Raw genomic sequence first — 13712 nt, 5'->3', positions numbered from 1 at the left:
AACTCGGCTCCTAACTAAAAAGAGTCAGCCAGTACAAGTCCATTAGCTGTTCCTTGAAAACTCTATGGGGTAGTTCTCTCTGTCCTATAGGGTTGCTATGAGTCGAAATCAACTCAATGGCAATGGGAGTGCATGAAAGCAGAGTACTAGACTGTATTAGTAGATGTCTAGAAATGTTCTATATTTAAGACAAATTGTAATTTCAGATCAATCCAAAGCTTAACTACTTGGATACTTCTTTAAATTAAACCTGATTTTGAACGATTCAAGGAAAATGTCTTTTGTTAGGTGCTGAGATCATTTATACTCATCAAGTTTTGTTTTGTTTTGTTAAACATTTGTGGAAAACATACTGAAATGTTCCAAGAAAGCATAAGAGAATGCTGCAACATTATAAATAGATACCATTTGAACATGACATTTGGGTACTAGAAGTGTGCTTGAGCAACCATACATAAAGAAGATAAACAACAAAACCTTTTTAAACAACTTTCCCTATACCTTTAGTTTCAAAACAAGGATTTTTAAAATACCAAGCACTACTATACTAGTGGAGCCCTGGTGGTGCAGTGGTTAAGGTGCTCAGCTGCTAACAGAAAGGTCAGCAGCTGGAAATCAGCAGCTGCTCTGCCAGAAAGATGTGGCAGTCTATTTCCATAAAGATTTACAGCCTTGGAAACCCTATGAGGCAGCTCTGCTCTGTCCCAGAGGGTCACTGACTTACAATCAACTAAATAGCAGTGGGTTTGGTTTTTGGGGTTTAGTGTTTAATGATATACTGAAAACTTCACTTGTAGAGAAAGACAAAGTTTGTACTCATGTATGAAAAGCGAGTGGGTGGGCCCAAGGGATTCAGTCTAGTAGAAAATCTTTGTGTTTAGCAGCAATATCTATTCTTTTGTAAAATTTTCTATGTAAGATTTTTGTTAGATTTTAGTGCTATTTTTATTCCTAGTTAGCTATTTCCCCTACTACCTTATGCACATATGCTTCAAGAACCTGAAAATAGGTAGAACAATCCAGAAACCAAGCTTTGTTTCAAAAATTATTTAGCTTGACATTTCGAAAATTATAAATTAATGCTTTTACATTCTACAGTGGGGTAGAAGATGAGTAAATAGCTACAGGTGACACTTAATTGTGTTTGGAAAAAACAAACACACACACACAAACCTCTCTTCATGCTTTTCAAGGATTTTATTCTTATAGGTAATAATGCTACTAAACCACAAATAAGTAACTACAATAAAAATAAGAGCATTTCATCCATAAACTATGTTTTTCTAAGTTGCTACTCATTATATGTTACACATTATATCTGACTTTAGCCTTACTACAATCTTATTGTTGCTGTGAGTCGGAATTGACTCCATGGTATCAAACAACAACAGTCCTGAGCACAGGTGTTACATTTTTCCGATTTCATGGATGAGATTATGATGCATATGGACGTTAAGTAGCTTGTGTTTAAATAACAGGTAGCCTCATTCCACAGCCTAGTCCTGTAACCTATTTCATACATATATATGGCCTTTCACAAATCAGGGTACCTCTACGCTCTGTAGTGTAAGATCTAGATCACATTTGCAAACACGTGAAGACTAGGAAATAGCCTTGTGAAACTTGTTCTAGGCCACTATAATAATCAAGCTAGCATAAATTAAAAGTAGCTCACAAAGGCACTGAGCTTAGGAATCAGGGCATGATTGACAGCAAGTGAATGTGTAAACCCATGGTAAACAGTAATGACTCAGACTCCAATTAAGGAGCTAATTCTTTAGGTCTCCATGGGAATGAAAAAGAAGTTTAATGTGAATTTAATGACACCATCTGTTCCACAATGTAACCTAAAACAAAATCAGTTGTTCATGAATTAAGCTCAATTTATATAGGACATCTAATTTTTAAGCTGGAATATCAAATAATCTGAGATATCAAAGGTCCATTCTTCCTATGCTTTGAAAATAGCATCGAGTGACTTCAAGGATTTTTTTCTTTCCTCCCTCTTGATGAGGTTTATTTTGATATTTTATGTTCAAAACCCTTAGATTTCACAACACCTCCTTTAGAGTAAAATTGCTTAAAGTTAATGTATTCATCACTTTCTTACTATATATTTAGCACTGAATAGGAAATAAGCGAAGTAGTAAATACATTCCTTGCCCCGAAGAAACTTGCTCTCTAGTTGAGAAAATAAGAAAAAAGCTTGAAAGATCAAAAAAATGATAAAAAGTAGTTCAAGATGAATATCATTAAACCAGCCTAATATTCATGATACATTAAATGTTTTAAGTATGCTTCAAATTTCCAACTTTAAGTGTATACTTTTTCAAAGATTTTCTACCTTAGTTTTTCAAGATCTACAATTTCATCCAACAGTTTGACATTTTTTGTTATTCAACCAAAATCTTTACTTTGCATTTTAAGCCTTAAAACCTGTAAGATGATTTCTAGAGGCTGGGACTGTTTAGTTGTTTGACATTCATTTTACAAATAAATTCAGGTTTTAGTATGTTTTCTAGTATTAAAGAGTAGCCTTCAATCAGCTAAAATTTATAGTTCATTTACTACATATTATTATATGCCAGAAGATACAAAGATCATCAATTTATATATTCATTCAGCAGTTTATCAACCCAAATATTTACTGAGTAATTACTATGTACCAGACATTTTAGTGTGGGGAGACAGAAAATAATCCAGATAAATAAGTAAATACAAATGATAGTAGATAGTGATAAGTGCTAAGGAGAGAAATGAAGCAGTAAAGGAACACTGGATTTTAAGTAAGATGGTCAAGGAAAGCTTCACTAAGACAGCAATTTGAATTAAGCCCTGTAGGAGGTGAGAGGGTAAGACAAGAATTAAGCCCTGTAGGAGGTAAGAGAGTGAGACAAGTAGACATCTGGGAGAAGGGCCTTCTAGGCAGAGAAGAGCAAGTGCAAAGACCTTGCCTGAGGTAAGAATGTGCCCGACATGTTTGAGGAACTGCAAGGAGGCCACTGTGGCTGAGAGTGGAGGAGCAAGATCAAGAGTAGTGGGAGATGAAGTCAGACAAGGAGTGGAGAGCAGAATGTGCAGAGCCTAGGAACCCACTCAGAAGTGATTCTGAGTGAGGTAAACAGTCACTGGAGAGTAGTTCAGGGTCCCTCTGACTGCAAAAGAGGAAGCAGGGGTTCATTCCAGTTTCGTTTGGAAGCAGTTTCACTAATTCCAGTCTGAAATGATAATTGCTAGGATGAAATAAATACCAGTGGTGGAAGCGATGATAAGTGGTCAGATTTTAAACATATGTTGCAGATAGAATGGAAAGAATTGACTAATGAAATGTATGTGAGGGGTAAGAGAAAGGAAAGCTTTTGGGTGAGTCATTTCACTAACTTATTGGAATAACGGAGTTATTTTATTAAGATGGTGGAGACCGTTAGAAGCCCAGGCTATGGAATAACATTAGCTCAGGTTTAAGGATTTTAAGTTTGGGGTACCCATCAGACAACTTAAGTTGAAATATTAGTATGCAATTGGGTATGTAAGTCTGTAGTTAAGGGAGAGGTCTAGCAGGAGATTAACATTCAAAAGTGTTTACTTTCTCCACGCACCCTTTGGAGTCCCAGTGCCACAGTGGTTAAGAGCTCCGCTGCTAAGCAAAAGGTCAGCAGTTCATATCCACCAACTGCTCCTTGGAAACACTATTGGGCAGCTCTACTCTGTCCTATATGGTTGACAATGAGTCGAAATCGACTCAATAGCAATGGGATGCACCCTTTGTTCCACCAGGGATGAATGAGTATCACAAGAGAGAAATGCTGAAGGTGTGAGTGTAGTTCTCCCTTCCTGCCAGAAAAGACAGCCAGGATTCACTGTAATCCTATTATTTTTGAAGGTCCTTTATCCCCACTCCCTTCACAATGAAAATGTCCAGTAGTCCTTTGGAAAAGAGCTTCATTGTAACTTCTGTGGTGAAACATTGTTCCTATCAACAGAAGTTTTAAATTTCATTTATCTCCTTAGTTCAACAGTGCTTTTTTCTGACCACATTAAACTACGATTTACCTGTTTCTGGGCCTGTACATTTACCACAATTCAAGTTGTACAAGGAAAGGAGGCATGTCTTAGTCATCTTTGGTTCCTAAGCAACTAGTCTGGCCCGTTTGTATTTACTTGATAAGTGTTTGTTAAAGATAATCATTCTTAATATTTAAATGGTGTAATGGGAACTGATTTTGGAGTTGGTTCTGTGTTTTAAAAACCTGTACATTGCAAATGTACTAGGCTGATTAATTGTTTTAACTGGAACTGGTAGTATAGATTTGGGTTTGGCATGAATGTGATTACTATAGTAGCATATGCACAGAACAAACATAAAACATTTCCGTAATGTTTATAAACTTTTACAGATTTTTCTTTGTTTTCTGTTCTCCTGTGAATATCTATTAATATTCCTCTCTGATACTTCAAAATCTAATCTTACTAGGGTATTGCTATCTGTGAAAACAAAGAAAAGCAATCTCCTGCCTTGTCATTTCTATGTGTTGTCATCATTTTATTGTTTCCTGTAGAATTATTTGAAAATATTAGTAGATTGCAAATGAATATATCTTTGTCAAATCTCTTCCAGAAAGTATTTAATTATACATATACTTTTTTCTTTATACAATTTAAGGGGATTTAATTTTCTTTTAAGGCCGATATAAAACATATTCAAGCATTTCTCTAACACCATCTAAATGATATTGATGAATACCTTTTCCAAGGTAAGTAAATGAATCCTTCAAAATACTTATCAAGATGAACTACCTTCTGTTTATTTCAGCTGCTAACTGTAAGGTCAGTGGTCCTAACACATCAGTCGCTCCCTGGAAGAAAGATGTCTCAGTCTTCTTCCATAAAGATTAAAATCCACTGCCTATAAGTTAATTCTAACTCATACAGATGCTGTAGGACAGAGTAGAACTGCCTCATAGAGTTTCCAAGGAGCAGCTGGTGGATTCGAACTGCTGACCTTTTGATTAGCAGCTGTAGCTCTTTACCACTGTGCTAGAAGGGCTCTTGGAAATGCTATGGGGCAGTTCTACTCTTTCCTATAGGGTCAATATGAGTCGAAATTGATTCAACCGCAATGGGTTTAGATTATTTACTATCCTTAAAAAAAAAAAGTCATATTTATTCATCTAGCAATTAAGAAAAAACTGTCATCATTGTTTATCTTAAAAGAGATCATAAATCTTCAGTTTTAATATGGGTTCAGATTTTCCAGGTATAAGTTAAGGATTTCATTATTCTTATCTCTGCCGATTTCCTAATTTACAAAAATGAGCTGAAGCAATTAATTCTTGCGAGTCGCCTGTATTAATTATATCTTAAGCAGGTTTTCTTGCAGTTCTGTAATTCTTTTTGTCACATTTTCACTGTGTTTACTATCTCAGCTTGATGCTTGTTGACATGCTGATTCATGTTTTAGTGCACTAGATAGATTTTATTCATCTAGAGGAATGAGTATAAAGAGGTCACGCCTTATAATCACACTGGCATTTCTTGTGTGTATAGGCCATATATCTCCTTTTAATTTAATCTCTGAAAAATGTACAGGGATTTCTGCAGCTAAGCTGTACAAATCGAAAAAATTTATAATCAAGGCTGTCTAATCTCTAAACTAATATAAAACTTCACAAATATTGATTACATGTGAAGGCTCTACAAGCTGTTAATCATGCATGAAAGCATAGAATAAATGGTGGCTTCAAAAAGGAAATGAACAAATAATCATCAAACCTGCAGTCTTTGCCTGGTTTTTTTATTGTCCTGAAGCAAGCATGTTACTAGACACTGCATTTTATAAAATCGAAAGATGTGTTAAAGTGTATCAATAATTGTGATCACCTTTGGAACTTCCGTAACATTTATATTATAACTTAGTTTTCTCTTCTTCCTACAAATATGTGATCAAAAAAAAAAATTAGTCTATTTGATAAGTTTCCAGAGGAATAAAAGGACAGGACATTATTCGTTATGTATGGATATCATAAGCTTTGTAAGGAATGAAATGAGCAGTGTTCTTGTTAGGCGCTGTAGTGTCAGCTCTGACTCACAGCAATCCCACACACAACATACAAAAGACCTCCCGGTCCTGCACTGGTTGAGCCCATTGCTGCAGCCACTGTGTCAATAGATCTTATTGAGGGTCTTCTTCTTTTTCACTGACCCTCTACTTTACCAAGCATGATGTCCTTCTCCAGGGACTGGCCCCCCCATAACATGTCCAAAGTACATGAAACAAAGTCTTCACTTCTCTATTCTCAGGAACATTCTAACTGTACTTCTTGCAAGACAGATTTGTTCATTCTTCCGGCAGCTCGTAGTATATTCAATATTCTTCCCTGACATCACAATACAAAGGCATCAGTTCTTCCTTGGTCTTCCTTATTCATTGTCTAGCTTTCCCATGTATATGAGGCAATTAAAAATACCATGGCTTGGCTCAGGCACACCTTAGTCCTCAAAGTGATATCCTTGCCTCTCAACACTTCAAAGAGGTCATTTGTAGCAGATTTTCCCAATGCAATACATCTTCTGACTTTTTGACTGCTGCTTCCCTGGGCATTGATTGTGGATCCAAGTAAAATGAAATCCATGACAGCATCAATATTTTCTGCTTTTATCATAATGTTGCTTCATGGTCCAGTTGTGGAAATTTTTCTTTTATGTTGAGGTATAATCCATACAGAAGGCTGTCTTTGATCTTCATCAGCAAGGGCTTCAAGTCTTCTTCACTTTCAGCAAGCAAGGTTCTATCATCTGCATGTCAAAGCTGGTTAATGAGTCTTCTTCCAGTCCTGATGCCAGTTCTTCATATAATCCAGCTTCTCAGATTTTATGCTCAGCATACAGGTTGAATAAGTACGATGAAAGGATAAAAACACTGATGCACGCCTTTTCTGATTTTAAACCACTCAATTTTCCCTTGTTCTATTCAAACAACTGCCTCTTGGTCTCTGTACAAGTTGCCCATGATCACAATTAAGTGTTCTTAAATTCCCATTCTTTGCAATGTTTTCCATAATTTGTTATGATCCATACAATAGAATGCCTTTGTGCACTCAATGAAACTACAAGTAAACATCTTTGTGATATTCTCTGCTTTCAGCCAAGATCCATCTGACATCAGTAATGATATCCTTCATTCCACTTCCTCTTCTGAATCCAGCTCAAATTTCTGGCCATTACCTGTCAATGTACTGCTGCAATCACTTTTGACTTATCTTGTGCAATATTTTACTTGTGTGTGATAGTAATATTTTTTGGGAATTTCCACCTTCTATTGGATTGACATTCTTTGGAATGGGTACAAATATGGATCTCTCCAGTCAGTTGGCCAGGTAGCTGTCTTCCAGATTTCTTGGCACAGATAACTGAGCACCTCTAGCATTGCGTCCGTTTGTTGAAACATTTCAATTGTTGTTTCATCAATTTCCAGAGCCTTCTTTTTCAGCAATGTGACAATGCCTTCAATGTTGCTTGGACTTCTTACTTTAGTTCTATCAGTTCTTGATCATATGCTACCTCCCGATATGGTTGAATGTAAACCAATTCTTTTTGGTACAGCGACTTTGTGTATTCCTTATATCTTCTTTTGTTTCTTCCTTAGTCATTCAATATTTTGCCCATACAGTCCTTCACTCTTGCAACTCAAGGCTTGAATTTTTTCTTCAATTCTTTTAGCTTCAGAAATGCCAAACATGCTCTTCCCTTTTGGTTTTCTAGCTCCAGATCTTTGCACATTTCATTATAATACTTTCTTTGTCTTCTTGAGCTGTCCTTTGAAATCTTCTGTTCATCTCTTTTACGTGATCTTCCTCTCACCCTATCTATGTTCAAGAGCAAGTTTCTTCTGACATCCATTTTGGTCTTTTCCTTCTTTCCTGTCTTTTTAATGACATATTGCTTTCTTCATGTATATTCTTGATGTCATCTCATGATTACCCTGGTCTTTGGTCATTAGTGTTCGATGCATCAAATCTGTTCTTGAGATGGTCTCTAAATTCAGTTGTGACATACTGAAGGTTGTACTTTGTCTCTTGTGGACTTGTTTTAATTTTCTTCAGCTTCATTTTGAACTTGCATATGAACAATTGATGGTTTATTACTTAGTCTCCCGTGGCCTTTTTCTGAGTGATGATATGGAGCTTCTGTATTGTCTCTTTCTACAGATACAGTCAATTTGATTCCTGTGTTTTCCATCTAGGGTGGTCTATGTGTATAGTTGCCGTTTATGTTGTTGAAAAAACGTATTTGCAGTGAATGAGTCCTTGGTCTTGCAAAATTCTTTCATTTGATCTTCGATATCATTTCTATCTCTAAGGCTATATTTTCCATCTACCGACCCTTCTTCGTTTCCAGCTTTCACATTACAATCACCAATAATTATCAGTGTATCTTGATTGCATGCTTAATCGATTTCAGATTGCAGAAGTTGGAAAAAATTTTCAATTTCCTTATCTTTGGATTAGTGGTTGGTGGGTAAATTTAAATAATAGTCATATTAACTACTCTTCCTAGTAGATGTATGAATATTATTCTATCACTAACAGTGTTGTACTTCAGGATAGATCTTGAAATGTTCATTTTGACAACAAACGTGATGTTGTTCCTCTTCAATTTGTCATTCCCGACATAGTAGCCTATATGAATGTGTGATTCAACTGGCGATACCAGTCCATTTCAGGTCACTAATGCTTAGGATATCAATCTTTATGCATTCTATTTCTTTTTTGATGACTCCCAATTTTCCTAGATTCATACTTGGTACATTACATGTTCCAATTATTAATGAATGTTTGCAGCTATTTCTTCTCTTTTCGAGTCATGCCACATCCCCAAATGAATGTCCCAAAAGCTTGATTTGATCCACATCATTAAGGTTGAGTGTGCTTTGAGGAGGCATCTCCTCCTTACTCATATTTTGAGTATCTTCTAACCTTTAGGGGAGCCCTGATTGGTACAGTGGTTAAGATCTTGGCAGCTAACCAAAGGTCGAAAGTTTGAATCCACCAGCCCCTCCTTGGAAATCCTACAGGGTAGCTCTGCCATGTCCATTAGGGTCACTATGAGTCAGAATCAAGCTGACAGCAATAGGTTTGGTTTTTTGCTTTTTTTTTTTTCCTAACCTGAGGTGCTCATCTTCCATCACTATACCAGTGTTCCACTACTATTCATAAGGTTTTCACTAGCCTATTTTTTTTTAGAAGTATATCTACCTTCTTCATAGTCTTTCTTAATCTGGAAACTCTGCTGAAACCTGTCTCCTAAGGGAGACCCTACTCGTATTTGAAATACCAGTGGTATAGCTTCCGTCATCACAGCGACATGCAAGTTACCACAGTACAACAAGCTGCAGATGAGTGGTGGAAATTAGCAGTACATACTTAGAATATCATAATATAATTCTTTGTTTTACTTTGATTTGGTCAGAGAGGTCCATTTCATAAGATAGCCTCACTTTAAATGGGCCCTTTAACATTTCATAAACTAATATGTTTTATAATAAATTTCCCTATTTTTAATTGGCTGACTTATTTAAGAACCATTGTAAGGTGTTTACAAGGGTGCTATGCAGTTGAGGAAAAGATATATCTACTTTTGTAGTTACACAGTGTTTGGTGGTTTGATTAATATATATGTAAATATGTTTTGTCTGTCAGTTCTATGCAATCAAAGTTAAAGAAATTTAGATTGTATTACAGATTCGTTTTTATATATACCTGTTGCTGTTGGGTGCAGTTGAGTAGATCCCAACTCATAGCAACCCCAAGTGGCAGAGTAGTACTTCCCCATAGAATTTTCTTGGCTGTAAACTTTACCATAGTAGATTTCCAGTCTTTTTCTCCCAGAGCCACTGGGTACGTTTGAACCGCTAACCTTTCAGTTAATAGCTGAGTGCTTAACTGGTGTGCCATCGGAGCTCCTTTTATATACACCTACAAAATCATATCAACAAAGTAAAATAATTTAGTAAGTGTTGTGAAAGAGTGGGATACTGGATAACTACTATCTCAATTATTATAATTTTGAATAAAATTTTGATGTATCTTATTCAGAATATTATTAATTAAGCTCTGTAGAAGCATAATAAAGAAATGAACCTACAATCAAAGAGCTTATGGGAAATGAAGACAGAAAAACATTAATTTAAAATCATTTTATAAAGCATATGCTATACTATCACATTGCCTCGCATATACCGACCACTTAATAACTGTTTCCTTTTTTTTAATACTAAATAAGCTTGTAGTACTTCAGCACAACCCATTAATAAAATTAATAAAATTCTTAAAGTGCCATTCTGTAAAGAAATCACTGGCATAACACAAATATTAATGTACTTTACAAAATTAAGAGATTGGGAATAAAGGCTGTGTCAAGTGTTGAGCAAAAACTAACCACAAAATCTTAGTGGCATACGGCAAGCATGTATGACTTTCTCTTCCATAGCTGTTGTCTAAAGCCTCTGATGACCTTGGCTGGCTCACATACCTGCTGATGGACGGACTCTTTGCTGATTTAGGCTGACCTCAGCTGGGACAACTGGGGTGACTGAGATCTGCTCTACCTGTATCTCCTATTCTAGAAGTGATGGCAGAGGCATGAGAGCAGATAGAAACACACACGGCTTTTTGAGATATAGGCTTGGAACTAGAACACTGTCACTTTCACCTCATTCTGTGTACCAAAGCAAGTCACAAGGCAAACCCAAAATCAAATCTTTGGTGTGAGGAATTGCAAAGGCACATGGCAAACTGTGGATACAAGGAAGGGTGAAGAAATGGAGCCCTAATTGCAACTATCACAGAGGACAGTTGGGTTCTTGGATTCTATTTTCATTAATTCTTGAGCTTAAAATATATCAAAACTCTTTGCTATATTGTTCGGAAAGTAAAATTTTCCAAACATATGCTATGAGCCAGTCACTGTACTTTGCATGCAAAATTTTTACTTTGTTTTTCAGAGTAACCTAAGAAGTATCTTCTTTTTAGGGATAAAGAAGGTTTTACAAATCCCCTCTAGAGGTTTGTCATTTTTATATGCAGCTCCTCTGTAGTCCCCTTACCTTTACTCTGTATAATATGAAGCAGTGCTTTCCATATTAGTTTTGTTTTTTTGTTTTTACTCTACATTTTAGTGTGTGTAATTTACGCTGTTGCTTAACATTTTATGACAAAGCTTTTTTTGTACAGCAGGGGTAGATTATTCTCTTCCTGTTTCTTCTGTAAATTAAGAATATTGCTTTTACTTTTTTCTATTTTACGTTTCATCCAAACGTAGTTACCTATGGAGAATATTTTATTATTTTTTAATTAAAACAAAATAAATGGGATATGCAATATCAGAAATATATTTAAATGGATTCATTGATTGTAAATCCATGTTTCTTCCAACAAAATTTAGTATTGTGAATAAAAATTTAGGTGAAAAAATTAAAGAGTCCCAAAGGTTTTAACTGCCCACACTTTGAAAACTAAGTTTTATGATAAGGCATTCAATAGTATTTTTCTACTGTAAAAAGAGATCTCTTTGTCTTTTTTTTTTTTTTTTTTCCTATGTTACTTTGTTAGTATTATTCTCTAAAAATCAAACAATTTCTTTGGCATTATATTAGCAGGAATCCAAATGTTAATTTTATTAGAATTTCCTTATGAACTTCAGTGAGACTCTTGAGAGTAGAGACATTGACTTATTTTCATTTAATTTGATGATATGCTTTGTATGGTTGTGATGACACTGGGTAAATATTACTCTGACTCTACAGGAGAGCTGAGTAAGCCGTGCACCCCTGTCACTCCACATCCCCTAAGTCCAAGCATGTCACTTCAGCAACAAAGCCAGAAATGTGGCCAAAAGAGCTGACAGTTGTCTTGTGATTGTTCCTGAACCTGAGGCTCCCTCATGATACAGTACTAATTCAGTCATCTCACCAACTTATCATTAACTCAGTTTGACCTGTGGGACCAGAGATAAAACCTTTTTGGCAAGACTAATGCTGCTATACATTGAAAGATGTGCAGTGTAAAAGCTTGATTATCCTCAGTTTTTACCATGAGGAAAAGAATACAAAGCATCTAATGGGTAAAAGACATTGTCTTCCAGAGGACCTGAATTTTTTTTTTTTTTTTGGCTTTGTTTTGTTTTGTTTTCCTTTCCAAAGGTGTGGCACTGTTTTCTTCCTTTTCATTTTTTTAAACTCACCTTTGTTCAGAAATTTTATCTCAGTTCATTTTTATTTCACGTTAACAAATACTTTCTCTGGCAGTCAGGAAAATTCACAGCCCTTCTATTTGTTCAGATAAATGGAATGGAAATTGTGCTTTGCAGTCAGCTTTGAGGATTTCTGATGAAAAGGCAGCCGGCAGCATGAAGCTCCTGTCATGCTTCAATGTTCTTAGTTTGTGTACATCTTTGACAAGATCTTCCTTTTTTTCTCTTGGCGTGAGCTTTGGGACATCTTCTGTTTTTCTCTGACTGACAGCTGGATAATAAATTTTATCATTAAAAGCTGATTCTAGAGAAATATGATCCCTGCCCTTGATTCTCTTGTAGCTGCTAAAGCTTTTGTTTTCACAACTCTTTCAGAGTAACTAGAGATTATCGCTACAAAAGGACATGGATATTGACTTGTTATGTCACATGTTGTGTGGCAAGTACCAAAAAAAGAAAAAGAATTGAACTCCCTTTTATCTGTTATCTAGAACCACTTATTAAATCATCTTGCTGTCCAGAGGTGACTGGAAGTCAACAGGTTCTATCTGTTCACGTTGCCTTTAATTAACCTTCAGAGGATTCTTAAGTAATCATTCATTTTATCCTATGGAATGGGTTTAAATGTTTGATACAAAAATTATTACAGGCAAAAATCCTTGAACTATTTAGAATTTAAGTGAGGGCAGTAATGCATTACTTCTTTGTTTATGTACTTATTATATAATACTGGCCATAGGTTTAATAGCAAACTTTTCTGCCATTCTTCTTTATTTCCTCTTGACTTCATGTAGCCTTTCTCACTGTAACACCTAGGAAGTCGGTAGACAATAAAAGGAAAAAGAGTATTAGAAAAGTTAGTAAACTTGCTGATCCGACATTTGGAAGGCAAAATTAAGAAAACTAGTAAAGCTGACGTTTCTCATTGCATGTGTTTGTTTTTTGCTTTTTTTTAATAGGTAAGTATTTTCTTAGGGTTTATTGTAAGTTAATGAACAGAGAACTTTATACCTATTTGGTTGTACATGTGTCCACAGAGCTCTTAATAAGACAAGTTGAAATTCATCAGCTAAAATGCAAAATGGGAAAAGGGCTAAATTTGCTTCCAATTCCAGTTCTTCCACTTGTTTCTTAATGTTATCTCTGCTCCCATTCTATTCTTCAAATTTATCAAGACATGTGAGACCTTAATCCTTCTTTGTTCTTGTGCTGGTGTTCTCAGTGCTTTTTTCATAGGTTTCATCCAGTCTAAATGCCCTTACTGATGGTTTAGGGAGAGTTGAAGGGATGTGTGTACTAAACACACAGATTTCAAAAATAAGTAGAACGATTTGAGGAAGTTTGACTTCATGGTTTTTCTTTCACCGTCTTAGCCAAGCTGTTCCTGAAGGTAGCACTATTGTCTATTTTCTCTAGGTTATATAGTTCAAAACGTCTGTAGAAAATAAAGAAATCATGTTGTT

At 35.6% G+C, this 13712-nt stretch overlaps 1 protein-coding gene across 2 annotated transcripts in view; it reads left to right on the top strand.

Moving 5' to 3' along the window:
- Positions 1–13712, top strand: part of PTPRK (protein tyrosine phosphatase receptor type K) — a 691930-nt gene that overhangs the window by 531039 nt on the left and 147179 nt on the right. The gene's annotated exons all lie outside the window — the stretch shown is intronic.

This window comes from Loxodonta africana, chromosome 1 (assembly GCF_030014295.1).
Source record: "Loxodonta africana isolate mLoxAfr1 chromosome 1, mLoxAfr1.hap2, whole genome shotgun sequence".
Taxonomy (NCBI): Eukaryota; Metazoa; Chordata; class Mammalia; order Proboscidea; family Elephantidae; genus Loxodonta; species Loxodonta africana.
Note: the sequence above shows the minus strand (reverse complement) of the source record. Positions and strands in the feature narration are given on the sequence as shown.